At 38.9% G+C, this 18211-nt stretch overlaps 2 protein-coding genes across 5 annotated transcripts in view; one reads left to right on the top strand and one right to left on the bottom strand.

Annotated features, from left to right (window-relative positions):
- CMSS1 (cms1 ribosomal small subunit homolog) overlaps nucleotides 1–18211 on the top strand; it is a 372406-nt gene that overhangs the window by 184438 nt on the left and 169757 nt on the right. The window contains exon 3 of one of the 3 annotated variants that reach the window (XM_077990279.1): nucleotides 16241–16290. The gene's annotated coding sequence lies outside the window, so the exon portion shown is untranslated. 3 annotated transcript variants of the gene reach the window in all.
- FILIP1L (filamin A interacting protein 1 like) overlaps nucleotides 1–18211 on the bottom strand; it is a 294176-nt gene that overhangs the window by 171512 nt on the left and 104453 nt on the right. The window lies entirely within an intron of this gene.

Raw genomic sequence — 18211 nt, 5'->3', positions numbered from 1 at the left:
AATTTATGCAGCCAGCTTGAATTTCTTCTCAGAAAATGGGTTCTTCTTTTCTATCACATTGTCAGGCTGCAAAATTTCCAAAATTTTATGCTCTGCTTCCCTTATAAAACTGAATGCCTATGACAGCACCCAAGTCACCTCTTGAATGCTTTGCCACTTAGAAATTTCTTCACCAGATACCCTAAATTATCTCTCTCAAGTTCAAAGTTCCACACATCTCTAGGGCAGGGCAAAATGCCACCAATATCTTTGCTAAAACATAACAAGAGTCACCTTTGCTCCAGTTACCAACAGGTTCCTCATTTCCATCTGAGACTACGTCAGCCTGGACCTTATTGTCCATATCACTCACAGGCCTTTGGTCAAAGCCATTCAGCAAGTCTCTAGGAAGTTCCAACTTTCCCACATTTTCCTGTCTTCTTCTGAGCCCTCCAAACTGTTCCAACCTCTGCCTGTTACCCAGTTCCAAAGCCACTTCCCCATTTTTGGGTATCTTTTCAGCAACACTCCACTCTATTGATACCAATTGACTGTATTAGTCAGTTTTCATGCTGCTGATAAAGATACACCCAAGACTGGGAAGAAAAAGAGGTTTAATTTGACTTACACTTCCATATGTTGGGGGAAGCCTCAGAATCATGGTGGGAGGCAAAAGGTGCTTCTTACATGGGGGTGGCAAGAGAAAATGAGGAAGATGCAAAAGCAGAAACCCCTGATAAAACCATCAGATCTCGTGAGACTTATTCACTACCATGACAACAGTATGGGGAGAACCGTCCCCATGATTTAAATTATCTCCCACCAGGTCCCTCCCACAACACATGGGAATTATGGGAGTACAATTCAAGATGAGATTTGGGTGGGGACAAAGCCAAACCATATCACTGGGTCAATGAAGAAATTACAATGGACGTTTGAAATTTTTTCGAGACAAATGAAAATGAAAACACAACATGCTTTAACCTGTGAGATACATCACAAGCAGTGCTAAGTGGAAAGTTTATAGCATTAAATGCATACATCAATAAAATAAAAGATCTGAAATTAACAACCTAACATCACACCTCAAGATACTAGAAAAAGAATAAACCAAACCCAAAGTTAGCAGAAGAAAAGAAACAGCAAAGATCAGAGCAGAACTAAATGGAATAGAAACAAGAAAAACAGTACAAAGATGGACAAAATGAAAAGTTGGTTCTTTGAAAGGATAAACAAAATTGATAAACTGCTTGCTAGACTAACCAAGAAGAAAGTCCAAATAAAAATCAAATGATAAAAGGAGGCATTTTTTACAACTGATACCAAGAAATATAAAAGATCACCAGAGACTATTATGAACAACTATACGCTCACAAACTGGAAAACGTAGAGGAAATGGCTGCATGTTATCTTTTTAATCCTCACAATTGTATTATTGAGAAAATGAGTCACATGTCACCATTAAGTGACAAATCCAGACTTTGAGCCTAAGTCTTCCAAGTCCACTGTTCTTTCTGATACCCCACTGGTTCTCAATCTTGGCTACACATTAGAATACGTAGGAAGCTTTTTCAATTTTGCCAGAGCCTGACTCACCAGTAATATTCACAATAGATGGTGGGGGCGGGGTGGGGAGGATAGCAGAGAAACCAACAAAAGTGCTTCCAGAAAAAAGTAAGAAGAATATTTCAGTGATCTATACTGTTACTTCCTCTGAAGTGAATAATTGAGCAGATTTATTAGTAGTTTAAAACTTTGTACACAGAGCTATGAAAATAAAGAATATTATGAAAAGATAAAATAAGAATAGCATGAAGTAATAGAGTTTTGATTTCCCTCAAATACCAAATATCTGGCAATTTAACTTGTAAGTCACTGTCTTATTACACAAACCTTAATAAAATGTAAACTAAAGTATAATGCATTTTGAAGATAATCTGCTTTAAAAATATAAGCTCAGGATTTCTACATCAAGAATCAAGATTAAATTGAATAAAATTATCCAGAAGAGTCATTTCAGGTTCTTGCTAGAGCATAGAGCTAAAACCAGTTAACTGGTATGGAAAACTTGTGGAAACGCAAGTTAACTAGTGTTTAGTTTAACTTGTGAGTTAAAACTAGTTAACTGGTGTGGAAATTCAGAATCATAGTGTACTACTGAAAGGTTTTTTGTTGTTGTTGTTTTGTTTTTTGAGATGGAGTCTCGCTCTGTCACCCAGGCTGGAGTGCAGTGGCGCTATCTCGGCTCACTGCAAGCTCCGCCTCCTGGGTTCACGCCATTCTCCTGCCTCAGCCTCCTGAGTAGCTGGGACTACAGGCGCCCGCCACCGCGCCCGGCTAATTTTTTTTTTTTTTTTTTTTTTTGAGATGGAGTCTCGCTCTGTAGCCCAGGCTGGAGTGCAGTGGTCGGATCTCAGCTCACTGCAAGCTCCGCCTCCCGGGTTCACGCCATTCTCCGGCCTCAGCCTCCCGAGTAGCTGGGACTACAGGCGCTGCCACCTCGCCCGGCTATTTTTTGTATTTTTTAGTAGAGACGGGGTTTCACCGTGTTAGCCAGGATGGTCTCGATCTCCTGACCTCGTGATACACCCGCCTGGGCCTCCCAAAGTGCTGGGATTACAGGCGTGAGCCACCGCCCCCGGCCTTCTGAAAAAGTTTTTAATCCCAGCAAGATCTGTTATCATCTGAAAAGTTATTAATGGCAAAAACTGCAATTAGTTTTGCACCCACCTAATACTTAGTTCTATAAATTAGTAACTATTTGTAAAGGATAAATCTATCCTAAATATCCCTAATTTAGATCTGAAAGTGTCTTTCTTGGAATATTTTCTAACTACAGGGTAGCCCATTGGAAACATCTTTAAGTAGAGTGAGTTTAAATGTTTGGTGTAGCAACCCATTTTGCATGTGTTTAAATGTTTGTATACCAACACATTCTTTGAGTGGGGTAAACTATAAGTACTCAAAGAATGTACATTTTTGAGATTAGATTTTTACCAAACACAGTTACCAAGGGAAGTAGGACTTGTGGGTTGTGCCACTTTCATAGGAGAAAAATGCAGGTATTTTGGAGCTAATTAAAGAAAGACAAAACTCAAAACTTAGTCTTTCTAATAACCACTTGGTGTCCCATTTCCAGAGAAAGAAGAGTTCCTTCTCCTTCCTAGGGTGAATTTACTTCATCTGTAATCCATCTTAATTCCATGACTGCTGATTTCCTCTAGAACAGACATCTGTAAGTGGGCCCTCTATACTATGTATATTCAGTCTCCCCTTTTCTCTTCACCATCTCCCCCTCAATCTAAAAACATGCTCAGATTTCCCACTTTGACAAGGGTAGGTGAGAGGGGAGCGCCCTCATCACCCCTCTGCCTCCATTCAATTTCCCCGCTAGCCATTTCCCTGTATCTTCCCTTTCATTCCTCCAATGGGATCTGTTCCCTGTCCACTGCCCATTAATTCCTCACCCATGCTTGGCCTCCCACCACTCCACATTCTTTTGTGATTATTACTGTGTTTCTTTCCCACTGGAATGGGAGGCATGTGTATTCCCTGCATCGTACTTGTAAGTATAGAGAAGGTGTGCAATAGTAGTTGTATGTTGGATGGATGGATGGATGGATGGATGGATGGATGGATGGATGAGTGGGTGGGTGAATGGATGGAAGTTCATCGCCATCACAAAGGTTACCTCCAACATCCTCATAGTCACTCCATGGACACTTTTCTACTTTCATTTATCTCATTCCACCTTTCAACAGCATTTAACACCAGAGGCCAGTTTATCCATCTTGAAATTAATTCCTTGTAGGCTTCTATGACCCCTTTTGTTTCTGTTTTTTCTCTATTCTTATGACTGTTGTTTCTCAAGCTCCCTTTGCTGGCTCACCTTGTTTCCATCTCTTAAATGTCCATACTTCCCTGGATTTTGTTCCCAGTTCTCTTTACTTTTCATTTTGTTGCTGGATAATTTTGTTCACCCTTGGTTTCAGTCAGCAGTGTGTTGGAGCCAGCTCCTAAAAACCAGTTGTGCATATCTCTTCTCAACTATTTCTTCAATGGTCCTTGTGTCAGTAGCTTGAAACTGACCAAGGTGGGAGTATTTACACCATGGAAATCAACAAAAGCTGTATATTAGAGCCTTAGTTATGTATTTATTCATTTTTTTCTGAGTGCTAGTTTAAGGGCACACCACTAGCCTCATCAATGACATATATGTCTCCAGTTCCTCAACTTGTGTTTCACATTTTCTGAGCTCTATTCATTATTTCCAGCTGATTCCTAACAAGCTCCTCTTGAATGCCTAAATTGAACTCATTATCTTCTGCCTAAGCAGCCCTCTCCTGCACTAGTCTATGGTTTGGCTAATGGCCCCTCCTGTCATTCTTGCAGAAAGCTAAAATTTCTCTCTCCCTCTTCCACTGTATCTAATTGACTGGTATGTATATGTCTCCACCTTGTTTCACAGAAGATTTGTTATCTTAACAATACACATAATGGAACAGGACAGAATAATTTCTCTCACAGTGACAGTAAAGGAGGGGATCTGAGTACAGGAGAAATAAGTTCAAGAAGAATAAATGAACTCTGAGTCCACCTTCGCTAGCAGCTGTAGTATCTTAGTCTACATGTCCTAGCTTACTTACTTTTCCCCACACTCACATCATTCACTTTCCACAGTGCTTCCAGAGAGATGAATCTTTTTTTTTTTTTTTTTTTTTTTTTTTTGAGACAGAGTCTGGCTCTGTTGCCCAGGCTGGAGTGCAGTGGCGCGATCTCGGCTCACTGCAAGCTCCACCTCCGGAGTTCACGCCATTCTCCTGCCTTAGCCTCCCCAGTAGCTGGAACTACAGGCACATGCCACCACGCCCCAGCTAATTTTTTGTTTTTGTACTTTTAGTAGAGACGGGGTTTCACCGTGTTAGCCGTGATGGTCACGATCTCCTGACCTCGTGATCCACCTGCCTCGGCCTCCCAAAGTGCTGGGATTACAGATGTGAGCCACGGTGCCCTGCCACAGTTCTTAAACTGTAACCTAATCTCTTCCCCCAACTAGAAACTTTCAGTAGTTCTCCACTTCCTTTGGCATAAAGTTCAAGCACATACCCAGAGAAAACCTCCACCACAAGATTTTTGGGTTATTCTTTAAGACTTAGCTTCGATATTGCTACTCTATGAAGCCTTCTGTGCCTCCCAAAGGCACTTGTACTGTTTACGTATATCCTTCATATATATCTCAGTTACTGATTCAATTTACAGTTGTTGAATGCCAGTTTTATGCCATGAATTGTATGTAGTTTTGAAGATACTGAGTAAAGCAGTCTTTATTTTTTAAGGATCTCTAGGTAAGGAAGCATATTTAAGCAAATTTTAGAAAGTGTGATAAGCTGTCACTGTGGCAGGGAGGAAAAAGAGGGGCACTGTCTCATAGCACATATCACATTCTTTTGTGATTATTACTGTGTTTCTCTCCCACTGGAATGGAAGGTGTGTATATTCCCTGCATCGTAGTTGTAAGTATAGAGTGAGTGTGCAATAGTAGTCATATGTTGGATGGATGGATAGGTGGATGAGTGGATGGAAGGAAATTGCAACAACTGCCTAAAATTGTTTAGAAGATTATCAACAGACTTTATTTAGAGTTGGGTAAGGGAGGTGCATGAATATGGGAACATATATATCCTTACACTGGATAGGCTAAATCCTTGCCTTGGGAACTTCTCCTTGTGGTTCAGTGAGTCTTTAATCTGTTAGTCTGGAATCTGTTAGAGAGGATCTCAGGGTGTAGGCTTTTCAGTCAGCCCTTTGCTAAACACATCAAAGAAGTCTGTCACTTGATGGTTCATTGCTTTATGATTTGCCAGAGGTTCAGGCAAAAGGTCCCAATTAAAAGCTCTGGGTTGTATCTCATGGTCTCTTGCTCAATGGCAAGGGGAGAGTCCTCAGGGCTTCATCACAGTGCAACCAGTTAATCTGCTAGATTAAAAAAGAAAAAAATGCCATGCTAAAATTTAATAGTTCAGTTTCACACATAGTCCAATTCCCTCCATATTAGACTATGGGCCTCTGTTTGTGTTGATATAAAGATATCTCTAGACTCTAGAACAGTGATTCTCAGTCCTGACTTAAAAACAAAAAGAAAAGAAATACCAGACTCCACCTCCAGAGTATTATTTGCTTGCAATGGGGCCCAAGCATCTCTATTTTTTGGAAGTGCCCAAGTTGATTCTAATGTATAATCAGGACTGGAAACACTGGCCTAGAGTCAAGACCAGAAAACTTTACAATTAGCCTGGAATTTGTTCCACAAAAATTTCTTCCTGCCTTCTTCTGATCCTTCAGGTCTCTATCTAATTATCACCTCCTCAGTAATATTGTCCGGTGACCTTGCTTTTTGTAGGAAGAAAGTCATCCAGAGGGGCTGCTCTATCACCTTGTCCCTCAAAGTATTTACTACAACCTGAAAATAACTTGTGTATTTATTTGTTTTCTTGTTTGTTATGCATCCCTCCTAGTAAGTGAGGAATATCATATATTTATTGGCAGCTGCTGTTGCGTGAATATTGTCAGCTGTAGATCTAGTAATATGTGTGACTGCTGCTAGGCCAAATCAAGGAAGGGGAGAAGGAGCTGGAAAAAACAGTAAAAACAGGTAAAAATTTGATGGGAAATGAAAATTCAGACAATACTCCTAAAAGTGAACATTCTGACCAGACACAGTAGCTTATGACTGTAATTCCAGCACTTTGGGAGGCCAAGGCAGGAGGATTGCTTGGGTCCAGGAGTTCAAGGCCACAGCGAGCTATGATTGTGCTATTGCACTCCATCCTAGGCGATAGCGCAAGACTCTGTCTCTTAAAAAAAAATTAATAAACACTCTAACCCCCATTCCCCAGGAGTAACCACTGTTTACAGTTTGGTGTTTATCATTTGAAGCATATTGAAATGTGTACACAAATAACATACAGATTGGTTTACAAATAATTGAACACTTTAACAAATGTGTTACTCAGTAACTATGTTGTATATAAATGTGTAGTCACAGCCTGTAGTTGCCCTATGGCAAGACACTTGTAAGAGTAGCTCCTTGATTTAATGCCAGCTATGTTTGCCATAAGATAGCCTAGTTACTGGGTGATAGACTTTTTAAAACTGTTCAGTTTCCTTTGAATTATTCTATATTTCACACACACACACACTCTTCCCAAAAATATCTTATTGTGCCTACTTATTAATGCAGTTTAGTTATTTTAGAGGTTAGCCATCCTCCCAGAATTGACTTAGATTTAAATAGGGTTAAGTGGTGATAAATTTGGTAGTACTAGCCATACCCTCTCACTTTATCTCAGTTCACCTATTTGATAGCATACTATGGCCAGTAGATCAAATCAGACCCTTAATCTGTTTTTGTAAGTAAAGTTTTATTGGGACATAGCTATACTCCTTTATTTACATATTATCTATCGCTGCTTCTGTGATGCAATGTCAGAGGTGAGTAGCTGCAACAGAGACCACATAGCCCACAAAATCTGAAATATTACTATCTGACTTTTTAGGGAAAAAGTTGGCTGACCACTGCCCTAGTTGATCAAAAAGATTATACCATCAATAACCAATCAGAACAAACCAACTGAGCCCAGTGTATGAGAATGTATTGGTGGTTCTGGGATTTTACGTATTTAAAACTCTGGGTCTGATTGCTTTTCGTAGGGAGAAAGTCAGCCAGAACATTGTTAAATGACAGGGTGGGGAGGGAGTGGGGAGACGTGTTCCATCTAGTTGGGTCTTGTCTTCCTGTCAGGCAGGTCACATCTTCTCCCTTTCTCTTCTTTCCCCTCCCAAAAGAAGCAGTACACATTGCAGATGTGGCCAAGGTTTTCAAAATACCTGTAGGTTGGATCCTTTGAATTTAAACCAGTCTGTCGTGTCTTTGCTGCCAAACCTCATAAATCATTTGGCTGAATAATTAAAGGGCTGGGTGTCTTATTGAATGCTGCACCAGGTGTGGTGAGGCAACTTACCCTCCCCTGAGCTGCTCAGCATGGAAGGTCGGGGACCCTACACGGTGTCGGCTATGAGGGAAGCACAACGAGATATTTGGTTTTCATCTCTAATGGGCTTGTCCATTCCCCCCCCCGCCCCCCGCCATTCTAAAGCTTTGTTGGAAATGCCCCTCTCTGGAGATTCCATCACAAATCTGCCGGTGATGTGTGTCTGGAAAGGTGCGGTGCCACTGCAAGTGGAAAACATGCCCAAAGCTCACTGGGACTGACCACCTCCTGTACAGGCCTGTGTCTCTAATGAATTCTTTCTTTGGAGCTGATAGTGTTGTACTCAAAAGCTGCTGGGTAAGTCATGCACAGACTGATCATGATTTTGGTTTAGAGTTAGGGTCAGATCATCTCTTTTAAGTTATGAATGATCAATTTTTTGTACCTTCAAAACTTCTTGTTGTTCAAAACATTGTCCATACAGAAGATAGGTCTTAATACATTATATCCCATGATACACATTGGCTTTTAAGCTTCTGTGGCTTAGACTGCAGTATCTCTATAATCTCAGGTGTGAATATTCACATTGCCTAGAACCACCAGTTTCTGCCTGCCACTGCTTACTTACTTTTGCAAGATTTGTACATAGGTAAACACTTCTAGTAATTCAGAGTAGGATGGAAGTAGCCTAAAATTTGAGTGACCTAGATAACTGAGAAAAACTAAAGCTGATTTTGTGCCTAGCTTTTAAAACCGAATGCATATCTGTCCATCATATGGGTGTGATTGACCTGAATTTGTAATGATGAAATTACACAGCTGAAAAAGACCTTGAAGCTCATCTAATTGTACATGTGGAAATGGAGCCTGTGGACCTGGAGTGACTTGTCCAAAATGATGAAGCCTAATCCCTTAGGCCTTAGACCAGGTGGCTTGATCTCTAGTTATACATCCCACCCCTACGACTTCCCCTCTAAAGCATGATTTAAACAAAAGGAAATAGCAGGAACTTCAGTTTGGGTTCATATTGCCTTCTCTGATGAGTATGTGTGTGTTCTGAAGCTCTCTCTGCTGTTTGCAAATCAGACATTCTTGCTGGGTTGCATCAGAGTCCAGGCGACAAGACTGATGAAGAAAGGGCAGAGGAGGGATGACGTAATAGATTGTGCAGCATTTACCTGCGAATTATCTCTAGCTATGTACTGCTTGATGTCTGTGTGACTCACATACTGAGGTACTGCCATCCCTGTTATTCAGCACTGTAGCCTCACACTTACCTCACCCTATGTTTCTCTCCTTTTCCTGCCAAATCTGATTAGAAGTACTTTTGTTGTAAGCCCATGTTTATGAAGCCATAAGTGGACTTCGTACCAATGACCATGTGGAGAAAATAAAAGAATGTTAGAACTGGCAAGTTACATATTGACTCAGTCAAACCAGCTTGATGTCTGTCTCAATGTAGTTCAGTAAATACTTACATAGCACCTGCCATATGCCCAGCACTGTCAGTGTTTTCTTCCCTTACGTGGTTGTTTTGTCTTCTCAGCTTCAGTTTAACAGATTCACATAGAATAAACCTGTAGCAAGTGCCTACCATGTGCAAGTGACTATGATAGATGCATTCACATGCATTTTTTCTTTTGAAAACAAAACAACTCTGTGAAGCAGTTACTCTCTGTATCCATTTTGTAGATGGCGTAAGTGACTTAACTAATGTGTGTCAGAATTGGAATTAGAATCTCAGTCCCTTGACACTAAGTACAGTGTTTCTTCCGGTGCCTCACAAGTATCTTTGATTTGTGTACTCAAGAAGTTTTTGCAAGAAAACTAACAGTTTTCTTAAGGTCATCTTCATACTTGATCTATGATCTTCATACTTGATCTAGTGTCTGCCTCTGTTGTTCGTTTGCCCTTCAGATGCTAAAAGTCAACAGCATAGACATATGTTTATTTATTGAACAATAACCATTAAGTTCTACGTTGAAGTTGTATCATACAAACACTAACTTTGCATGAATTCAACTACACCTGCTCAGCAAATGAATATAAAGAGAGAAGGCATAAAAATTTGCATTGTGCAAACAAGTCTTCTCAGGTTGTATTCAGTGAGTCTATGCCTGGGAATGAACCTGAAATGGAAGGTGTATATTGATTTTTCTGTACATGTCTGGTCCCACATGCCTCTCTCAGGGTAAGCATCTTGCCTTACTCAGATGATTACCAAAACTGGAGGCAAAATCCACCTTGATTGGGCCTACTGAGAGACAGTATATTGGCTTCCTGTATGATGACTTCCTAGGGGATTTATTTGCAAGGTAATTTTGACATAAATTGAGGGTTTTTCCCCGTCACATATTCTCCAAGAAACCTAAACCCCAAGTAAAATGCAGCTTCCGAAGGATGATACTGGGTTGCATATAATCAAGGAGGGGATTTTTCTTTAGAGTGAACTGAAACTGTCTTGGGCTCAAGAACATTGTGTATAATGGTAGCTGAACATATCTTGTATTCTCTGTGTATTATGCCAGGTTGGAAGGATTAATACTGAGCAGATCAAATATTCCTTGTGTTCATAAGAGAACTGTGTTACCACTGAAACCAAGGGAGGAGAACCAACAGAAGGAAAAATCCAATGAGGTCACCCATCAGAGTGGTAGAGAAAAAGGAATAAGAAAATCCCATAAAATTTAGCTGCAGGTGATGTTTGAAAGAATAGTTGTAGTCAGTTATAAGGTCAAAAGCAAGATACAAGGAATTAAGAAAAATCATCATCATCAGAACAGAGTAGCCAACCAAAAGAGGAGGGCTACATGAAGAGAGAGCACCATAGGTGGGGGTTGAGGACTGAGAACTGAGACTGGGTACTGATAGTACCTAACAGATAGGATTGATGGGTTTAAAAGTGGAAGCACGTAATGTCATCAAAATGAATTCTGGCTTCTGAGCTTGACTGAGATTATTAATGTTTGAGTTTCCCCCTATGGGGCAGGTGGGGAAAATCTAGCCACTGAGAGATTAGAGGCAGGAGAATTATTGGTGTCTGTTGGCAAGCAGATTCTCATAGCCTCATACCCATTAGATATTAGATTTCACTTTTATTACTTTTCTAAGTAGTTAGGTTCTAATTTGCTTGCAATTTGAGAAATCAAGGCTGGCTCTACAAGGCTATCATCATGCTGGGAAAGGGGGTGCCAGAATGCAGCAGGACATAACCAGAAAGCCAGTAAAGGTTCAACTCTTATGAATAGGAAAGCCAACTAATTCATTCATAATACCAAACCTTGTCTTATTCAAGGAAGTGGAGTTACAACCAGGAAACCTCCCTTTCTTTCCTGTATTTGTATAGCACCTTGTATTGTTTAAGGTTGTTGGTGATAATTTTCTTTTTCTCAGATTGCTCACTTTGTGTTTTTGGCTCAATATTCAGTGTGACTGCTTGACTACTGTCACTCAAACAGGCTGTCTTGAGAAAGGTGAAGCTGAGAGGTTAGGGGGCTCAGATTAGAATGGGATCTCAAAATGGGGTCCCTCTACCTCCACCATATAGGCATCTCCTTGGGTGCTTATTAAAAATGTAGACTCCAGGGTTCCACCTAAGACCTACTAAATATGAATCCATATTTATAGTATTTATAGCATCCCTGAGGATTCTTATGAAGTCTAGATTTTAAGAACCCTGGTTTAGGAAATGTGAGTGTAGTATAATAAACCAAATTTTAGAAGAATAACCTTTTAACAAATTGAATTCCAATCATTCTAAAGTTAAATTGTATTTATAAAATATAGCCAGAAATATGTGTTTTAATGAAAGTTTTTAAGGCTCTTTGAAACTCTTAGAAAAATCTAAATGCAAGGCACACAGAAAATGTAAGCAGTCATAATAAACACACTTGGTTATGAGGAAGAGTGTTGTGAATTCAGAAGGTTTGTGTGTTTTGTGGAATTTCTATTATTGCCCAAGAGAGGAAAGGACTGAAAGGAGAGAACTTGGAAGAAGCTTTCCTTGGCTTCCAAGATCCTAATCCTCCAAAATGCAGCTGCTTCCTACCCACCATCTCTTTGCCACAGACCAGCTGTGTCCCCATTCATTCCCACCTCCACTGTTGCTTTTTCAATCCACACATGCCAGAACCAGAATGGAGAATGGTAGAGAAGGGAAAGGCAGTTTGATAGGAAGTAGAATAGAAGTTTTATAGAAAAGAGGTTTCTGGAAAGCCCTAAAGCATTAGACCAGAAAGCCCTTAGCCGTAGACCTCTGGGTCAAGTTTGTTGTAGTTATAAAACTGTGTGGGATACAGGTAGGTATACTGGTGGTTTCTGGGGGTTGGGGCAGTAAGACAGGCTGACCCCATTAAGATAAGCTCAGAACCTAACCCAAACTCTTTTCCCCAGCCCTCATCTGATCTTTGACTCTTATTTAAATTTTGTTTTTGTTGTCTTTGAATTGTTTCCTTTGTATAACTATTTCCCTAAATAATCCCCAGATTTCTTCATGACTGGAATAGTTAGGTACTTCTTTTGAATACTTTGCCAACACCCTTTTTTCCTCCTTCCCCATAATTATCATAACTACTACCCACAAATGGATATATTTGGTTCCGATTTTTCACTCCTTTTCATGAGGTTATCATCTAAAATTTTCTGCCCCAGAATCTCTTTTGAAAAAAAGTATTTTTTCTATATAGTCATGAAGGCTATCATTCAAATCCCAGAAGTTGTAGTTTTACCCTTTTTGTTTAGTGCTATTAAAACTCAGCTTTGGAATGATGAGAATTCAGCTCATTTATCTTACATCTTTTCTTTCCAAAAAAAAAAAAAATTCAGCTTGGGTTGCACTCAGCCCTTAGCATAGTGACTCCCAGAGTTTGCTACTTAAGTTAAGAAATTAAAACTAAGATCTTACTCTGTTTTGAATCAGATAATTAAATTAATAATTGCGGCATGTCAGCCAAAGTAAACAAGCATTCTTGATGGGTAGAACCATGCATTGTCTTAAGCTATTTGATTACTAAACCACTGCAAGCTTTTAAAATTGAACTATCTCTAATGTGCATTGAGAAGGATAAAAAATAACTTGTTTTAAAAAGTATTTTTGTTTGATCTTGTTCTATGTACTCTTTGTCCAAAACTAGAGCATATTCATCTTTATAAATCTTTCATTACTTACTGGCTTTCTTAGTGCCTTAGCTGGTATTTTCCACATGAGGTTTACACCATCTTGTGGCCTGCAGTTTTCTGACTCGCTTTTTCTTGCATCCTTGGCATTCATTAGCCTGTTGGTAAATGCTTGAAATGGGAAGAAAAGGAGAAATCACCTGTCATTTTCTGCTCTTAAGGCTTTTATTACTTTTACTGTTTTCTCTTCATGACCATGAGAGTCAATTATTTGAGTCTCTCAGACATACCCTTTTTATCTTTTATTTTTTGAGATGAAAATATCTTATTTCCTGAAATTTTTAATTTGACTAGAAAGCTAGTCCATGTAGAGGAGAGCTTTGGTGATGTGTCTGCCCACAAAACTGATTTTTGCCATGGCTCACTAATGCATTTTGTGTGAAATACCAAATTCTGGAAATCCTTGCTTGTGTATCTCCCACCACAAAAAAAAAAAAAAAAAGTGAAGATGAAATGAGAGAAATCAAATCATGAAAGATGCAAAAGTCTAGTCAGGAGAAACCAGTAGGAGATCCATTATGTAATGAAGAAGAGAGTCAGGGACAAAACCAACTCTCAGTTAGGTGGCTGAGGCACAGAGAGGCCCAGAACTGGCCCAAAAATTATACAGATTTTGCTCTAATTGCATTTGAAGTTCAACCTTTAAAGTGCCTTAAACCAAAAAAGTGTCACTGATGGAAGCTAGAGTATTGTGTAGGCAAAATGGGCCTTGTTGCTTTGACTGCCACTGTTAGGAATTGTGATGTAGTACTGATAGAAAAAATATATTAGTTATCTAGTGGCAACAGGGAATTGGCCACTGCCAGCCACTGAGGTGGCTACTGGTGTCTGCTAGTGAACAGATTCTTACAGTCTCTCACCCACTGGGTACTGCATTGCATATAGTTATTAGTTTTTGAAATAGTTAACTTCTAATTTTCTTGCAAATTTGGAAACTGAGGGCTCCCTGGGAATTATAGGTTATGGTTGTTTTCCCCAGCCCAACCTTGCCTGGGACCTATACACAAAGTGTTTCCCTCCTCCACTAAGTTGCCGTAACATTTTCCACCTTCCTGATGTTTGTACTAACATAATTACAATAAATTGCCGCTGCTCTTGGAGACATTCTCTTTTCTCACATCTGGGTTTAAAACTTTCAGTAAGGCTGCTAAGCAGTGGGAAGGAAGGAGCCTTTCCATAACTTTAAGGTCATTCCTGATAAAGGTAACTACTCCACCCCTCCTTCCCAATTAGATTCCCTGCCAGCAATAGCATAGACTTGAACCAGTGCCAGATGTTTTAATACCATAAGGACTTGCTTGATAAAGGCTATGCATGGCAAAGAAAAAAAACAGCCAAAGTTTCCCAAACTAAAATTTTCCAGGATTTTCATATGAGTTGCAGCCAGGGTACCCTTCATCTAAGTGTTACCATGTGTTTGCTGTAGTCATTGGTATCCTGCAATTCTCATTCTCCGGGACTTCTAGAGATTAGAATTTAGAGGAAGTGCTGGTGATGTCAAGACGGAAATCTACTCTAGCTGCAAAGAATATAGTCTTTGACAAAAAGAAGGACAATAGCAAAGACAGGGAACAATGGTGGGGTTAATACTATAATCTTTCCAAATAATTACTAAATAATTATAAGTCTATTACACAGCAGCATTCAGCATTGTACTTCATTGTTCCATTAACGTTTTGCATATGTTTGCTGGCCTTGCTTCTCTTACTGTTATAAACTCTAGACTAGGAAGAGTATTGTCTTGCTCTGGCCCTTGTATTTTGCATGGAGAAATAACATAATGTGATCAACAGACAGTTGTTGGTTATCTGACTAGATGCAGCAAAGTGATTTTATTCCTGGGCATGGGTGGGATTCATTAATAATTACAAAGTGCCTACATAGTTCAGAAACTTGGAACACCTATAAATATAGGAAAGAAATTTTTTCTGTTTGACATTGATTTTCAGATTTCATTTGTAATGATAGTTTTAGCCTCAACATCCACTCAAACCTTTATCATAGTTGTTAATGAATAATAAAAATGACTGGTTTGCAGTAGACTCAAAAGAAAAAATAAAACCTCTTTGGCCTTTAAATATTAGAATATTCCCAAATGAGAATTCAAATTGAGTGCAGGTGACTGAACTTACTGAGGCCTGTTTCATTTTGATAACTCAAAGCTTTGCCTCCTGTTTGAAGAAATTCTTGGATTTTAACCTACAGTATTACCAAGAATATAAGATCTATCTTCAGTTCAATTTATTTTCCTGTTGTCCTAAAACAAATGGCAGCCAATATAAATTTCCCCATAATTTCACTGAAGGAGTTAGAGTTCGCAGTAGTAGTAATAATAATGATAGCATTAAAGGCAGAAACAAGATTGTCTGCTCCTGTTAGCAACCTGAGCAGTCAAAGACATTAATGGACCATGAAGACTGGATGGCTGTGGTGACTGTGGGTCAGAGCTAATGTACATAGGCAAGCACAGTGTAGGGGAAACTTTCGTCACCTCCACTACACTAGCCTTTTCACTTGATAGACCAAGCTCTTAATTTCCCCAGGTTGTTAATCTGGCACCTTTCATGAACATCAGTGTTCACTTTGGAAAATAAAAACGCAAACAGCCAAAACATCTAAGTGTTAAGGGGAAAGAAAATCAACAGAGGAAATTACAGTAGCACATGATACACTGGCACCTTTTACTTGAGTCATAGGAGGCAAAGATATTTGAAAGTCTGCAGCTTTGACCGTCTCTTCGTAACCAGAGGTCTTGAGAAAGAGGGTGCAATGCATGGTTTAGCTGTAGCCCTGATATGTATACGTGTCCACATTTTCAAAACTGACCCCTTAAAATATGTATGAGAGCCAAGTGGTTTGAAAGTAAATACCACTTTCTTTCACCATTGCTTTTGCTCCATGTTTACCATTTCCTTTCTAACATCAGTAACTGTTTCTAAAGGAATTGGTGTTTCCTGATCTGGTGTAGTTTCTGTTTGTTTTGGATTGCCCATCAGTTGTTAAGATATCTACCATATGTTTTAGAAACTAGTATATTGAGGGTTGAGTACCACACCAAGTTCTCACTTTTTTCTTTCTGTCTCTCTTATTTTTAGGTAAGTCATCTGATTGGAGCCACATTTCATTTGATGGAATTTTCCATTTGGTAAAGTATTGCTATTCTTATCAAATGATGTAAACTGTCGTTTTTGTGATTTGTCAGTATGTTTTTTTCCCACAACATTGTCCTTAGTAGTATACTGTGTTCTGTATGGAAGGAAGAAAAATCAGTTGGGGAGCAGGGAGATTTGGAAACAAGAGAAAAGGCATATAACTGAGTATGTTTACGTGTCGAAAAACACTTGTGAAAGAAACCTGCCTCTTTATAGCTATTGTCCTCAATTTTGCCTTTTAGAGCTCCAAGAAGTAGAGAAGTTATTACTTTTAATGGTATTTAGAAAGGGCCATGCTTACTTCAGAGAATCCAACTAAGAGCAGCGACTTCCAGCTGTGTTTGGTGACAATCTGGCATTCCTCAACATGTTGCTATACATGTTGGCTAAAGCATTCTATATCATCTGAGAGTTTTTCTTTTGCATCATAGTTTAAGTCTACAAATAATTGCCCCTTTTAAAACACAGTTATTTAATAGAAGAAATAGAAAAATACACAATTTAGGAAGTACAAACCCAGGATTCTGTGGTGCAAGGATGGTACCAGGGCTTGTGGTCTGTGGTAATAGAAGATTGAAGCTTCTGATACTGAGCATGACGGAGACAAAGGAGACACTTCATGACAGCAAATTACTTTTCCCTAATGGTTCTGGATCTTTCATTAGCAAGAAGGATGTCTGTATTTGATATACTTTCTGTAAAAGTGAGGTAGGTTATGAATCTAGGAATTCTGTTTTCCTCAGGGAAATGTTTCTTTTTCTGTAGAACTCAACACATGTTGATCTATTGAGTAACAAGCAACCAAAACCTAAAAACCTCCTCCCAGCATCGTACCATGCCCAGCGTGTTTCTTGAGTAGTACTTGCATTGTATGTTTTATTTGAAAGAGACTAACTTAATAAAAAGATATAATTTAAAATACCCAGAGGAATAGTTGGATGCCATATTCCTCCAAAATGGAGTTGGACTCCATTTTCTTTTCCTTCCCTCCATTTTTAATTTTATAAACTAAATACCTGACCATTTATATCTGTAAAGCCTGTTGAGATCATCGAATGTTGGCATTTATTGTGGCTGATTGAGGGAAGACTCAAAATTCTTGAATATTGGATGAAGCAGTGGATAGGATGTCATTGATGTTCTGCCAAAAAAGTTCATACATTAAACCAAAGTTCCTTCTTGGATAGAAGACTGTCCCATCTCTACCCATAGGCTCCACTTCACGGGTCCAAGAGCCCATCAGGTAGGGAAGATCTCTGCTCTGTAAAACACTGTGTTTTGGTTGAATGAATGAATAGAATGATGAGTGGCTGAATTGTTTAATACATAGATACTCTTATCAGACTATTAAAATTCAAGTTTTAGTATCATAATATTAAAAACTTTTAAAAACGGAGAACTTCCACTTTTAGTCACAGTTATCTTGTTTGGCAGTATAAGAGATTATGTAGCTGCTTTCTCGTATTTTGATTCTGATAATTCCCATATCAATTATCATTTACCTGAATTAGATTTCTTTTGAAAACCTTTGTGAGGGAGATGGTATGTGGGAAGCAAGGGATGAATATCATCACTGAGCTCAAAGTATTCAAAAAGCAACCTTAAAAATGTAAAATGAAATATTGTTTAATTCTAAACTTGAGTGGGATTTATAATGTCTTTATCTGTCTTTTATATTCCAAAAGGATAAAATATCTAAAATTATTTCTTCTTTTATATCTTTACACTAGAAAGGAGATTGGTAGGATTATTATTTTGTCAACCAATCAGAAGGCCTGCCAGATATGAGATGTATAAAAATAATTTCAGTGCTGTTTTCCCATTTTCTTTCCTGAGAATCTCTAATTTTCTCATCATATCATTAAAAGCCCAAAACCAAACAAAATATTCTTTGTATTTTTCAAAAAATTGATC

Source organism: Macaca mulatta, chromosome 2 (genome assembly GCF_049350105.2).
Source record: "Macaca mulatta isolate MMU2019108-1 chromosome 2, T2T-MMU8v2.0, whole genome shotgun sequence".
NCBI classification, from domain to species: Eukaryota; Metazoa; Chordata; class Mammalia; order Primates; family Cercopithecidae; genus Macaca; species Macaca mulatta.
The sequence above is the reverse complement of the archived record's forward strand: the minus strand, read 5'-3'. Positions and strand labels throughout refer to the sequence as shown.